The following is a 3,933-nucleotide window of genomic DNA, read 5'->3' as shown; positions in this document are numbered from 1 at the left end:
TAAAATAGTGAATTTCTCAAAAAGGTTTATAGATGCAATTCACGAAACGAAGAAAGATAAAAGTGTGCACGTTACTAAAGCCGACAAATCCAATTGTTTTGTAACAATGGATAAAATTAGCTATGTTGAAAAAATGGAAAACTTATTATCTGCTTCTAGTACTTACAAAAAACTACGGAAAGACCCATTGTCTGATGTCATAAAAAGTTTCAATTCTAAAATAAAAATCATGCTAAAGGAATTTGGTTCAATAAAAGAGCAAGTGTCAGCGATTGGCCCATCCTAACCGTACATGTGCGGATTAATCAAAACCCATAAAAGAGATTTTCCTATTCGGCCCATTATCAGTTCAACCGGTTCTAGTAGTTATAAACTTTCTAAATATCTAGTTAAATTACTATCACCTATTCTGGGTTTTCAAATTCCCATTCACAAAACTGTTGATTTCTGTGCTAGAATTTCCCATATTGAATTATCCAGTACCGAAATATTAACCAGTTTTGATGTGACATCTTTATTTACTAAAGTTCCTACTGATGACTTACTTCAGTATTTATCACAACATTTAGACTTGTATAATCTAGAATTACCTACCAATGTTATTAATTTGATATCCCTTTGTATAAAAAAAATTGTAAATTCACTTTCAATGGTAATTTTTATGAACAAATATTTGGTATGGCCACTTTTGTATATTTACGTAGAATTCTTTGAGTCTAGACTTATTCCAAAAAATCTATTCTCTAAGGTGTTTTGGGTTAGATATATGAGAGGATTGTTTTTGTATAGTAAAAGAAAATGTAAATATTCCTAATTTCTTGCAAACAATTAATAATCTTGTACCATCCATAAAATTCACAACAGAATAGGAAGAAAATAATTGTATACCGTTTTTGGATGTCTTAGTTTTTAGAAATGACACCAGTTTTTATTTTAAAGTATATAAGAAATCCACGAATAATTTATCACATATATTCATTTTTACTCTAACCATGCTAAACAAATTAAGGTGTCAGCATTTTCCAGTATGTATCTCAGAGCTCTTAGAATTTGTAATCCTGAATTTTTGGAAGAGGAATTTAAAATTATTGATCAAATAGGAGATTCATGATGTTACCCTCCATATTTTTTAGAACTATGTAAAACTAAAGCAAAAAAGACACACTACAATCCAACCAGTGTTAACAAAGAACTTAAGAATAGTCTCTGTTTACTATGTCATCCTAATTTCATTCCTGCAGTGACCATTTTTATTAACTTAGTATTTAAATATAAAAGGATTTTGAGAAATAAACTGATTAAGAATAGCCCACCCAACAATATTGTATACAGTATTCCTTGCAAAGAATGTAATAAGATTTATATTGGTCAAACATCAAAAGGACTCAAAGTAAGAAGCTCCCAACACAAATATGCCATTTCAAGAGGCTTATCAAATAATGACATTGCGGATCATTAGCTTAAGGCAGGCCATGCGGTGAACTGGGATAAGTCAACGATAATCTACGAGGTCAACGACCATCGGAAAAGGAATCTGCTAGAAACTGTGTTTATTGAAGCTACGTCCAAAGGAATGTTAATCTCCACCCTGGATTATCCCTTGATCCTTTTTCCCTGTCTTTTTTGTTTAAAGAACATGCTGCCCAGATTAACAAACCATAACCCTGCCCCCTTCTGTTTTGTATATAAGGCTGTCAACTTTTGTATTCAATGTGAACTTGAAAATGTAGAATAAACTATGAAAGTACTTGTTCCAGGTCTCGGTTTTCACTCACCTTTTGACGTGGATTTTATATATATATATATATATATATATATATATATATATATATATATATATATATATATATATATGTGTGTGTGTGTGTGTGTGCCGTTGTGTGTGTGTATGCGTGTGTGTATTTATGTATGTATATATATATACATATATATATATATACATACATATATATATATATATATATATATATATATATATATATATATATATATATATATATATATATAGTGCTAGATCTGATGAAAAAGTACTGTTTAATCTGTTAGCCAAAAGTTATTCCCTTCTACATCAAGGTGTGTTGGGACTTCTGCCTGATATCTAAAGAGGTCTGGTGGCAACTTTGTCTGTGTGTGTGTGTGTTTGTGTATTTTTAATACTATGGCCACTTATTTAATCTCAGACTTTGCGCACAAAACTTGATCCCCACACCTCTCCCCTTTCTAAAACATAGGCTACTGTTCCCCTGCATTGTCGGCCCTGTTGTCTTACTTTCTCCAAAGAGGCCCTACCATAAACCTTCTCAGGATACTAGGTAATAATTCTAGCAATCACCTGCATCAACTTTTCTGTTGAAAAAAATATTATTAATCCACGTAGACTTGTAAGCTGGTAAGCTGGTCAGTGAGACTATGACGACTATGCCGAAGCACGCCACTTGTAATTCAGGTCATAGCACCATCTTCAACCTATTAATTGCCATCTTTATATCCTCGATAGTTGGGTGTACAACATTTTCAGTCTTACAACAACTATTCCTACTCAGCTCACTTTTTATTTGTATTTATTTATTTTAGAATTGCCTTTCTATCCCCTACATTCAACAACACTCCAACACTCCAAATTATTCTGTCGATTCAGTACAGGTTAGCGTTCACTTCACGCCGGCCCTTTCCATTACATTTTTTTTTCTTGGCTACATTAACTTGTTATTGCAACCATATCCACATATGGCAAGTATGTGTGTGTGTTGGATAACTTTTGAATTAGTGGATTATATTTAATTAATAGTAATTAACAGCGTATTATTTTTAGAGAAGTGTCGCAAGTTAGGCTAAAACTTTCACCACACTTTGTGTATTTTTTTTTTTTTTGCCTTAGTTACTTCTTGCCTGTAATTAAACAGCATATACACTTATTATCCATATATGTCTCCAGTAACAAAAATGCATTTTGAAGCGTAGTGCATCATCAGAGTTCCCGGTGGCTAGGGAATACTACAGAAATATGAGAAACAACACTGAAGAGTCACTGTGCCGCCGTTAATTCTCTCATTCAGACAAAAAAGATGATTTCTTTTTTTATATTCGTAATAAAAAGGATATTGAATGCTGAACCATACTTTATTTAAAACGCAAGGCTACATCTTATTCTCACAAAAATGTCTGTAGACCCTGTATTGCGAGCAAAAAAGGATTCTAAACTTGACTTTCTTTCTTGAATATTGTAAACCCCTCTCACTAATCCCATTGGAAGTCGTTACTCGTAGTTATGCAACACCATTAGTTTTCAGTGGCGTATAGCTAACAAGAGGCTCAGATTTTAAATTAATCCAGAAGTAGAGCTATTATTATATGTATTTTCACAAATAAATATCACATAAAAGCAGCAAAGATTTTGTAGGGAAATTGTAAAACGCAGCGAACATTTTTTAGATGAAACAAACTTGTTTTTTCCTACATGGAATTATCTAAAAATACATTAGAAATATAATTACGTTTCCATCTCCGGCTAAGACGATGAAAGTCTAATGGAAAGTACAGAAAGTAAAAGTAAACGCTATACAGCATGACAATTACTTTCCCGTAAAAGTGTGACGACATAATTGTGTTGTCATATGATCTGCGTTCACTCTCCCACTCATTGAAAACATGGCGTAGCAGTGAAGACTTATGTTCGAACTTAATGCCCTTGTATTTATGCTTTTCACAGGTCATGAAGACCTCTTTGTAAGGAATTTAAACGCACATAGTCCAATTATTCCAATTAAAATGAATAAGATGGATAACTGTAGGAGACTGAATCATACATACTTGGATAAAAGCTAAATTTTGAGGCACATGTAGCAAACGTAAATCCGAACACTTGTTTATACCTTGAGAGATAGGGCGCGTTCAATACATTGTGAAGCGAACATTTAACGAACTTGCTATCTT

Source organism: Macrobrachium rosenbergii, chromosome 12, assembly GCF_040412425.1.
Source record: "Macrobrachium rosenbergii isolate ZJJX-2024 chromosome 12, ASM4041242v1, whole genome shotgun sequence".
Lineage (NCBI taxonomy): Eukaryota > Metazoa > Arthropoda > Malacostraca > Decapoda > Palaemonidae > Macrobrachium > Macrobrachium rosenbergii.
This window is presented reverse-complemented; position numbering follows the sequence as displayed.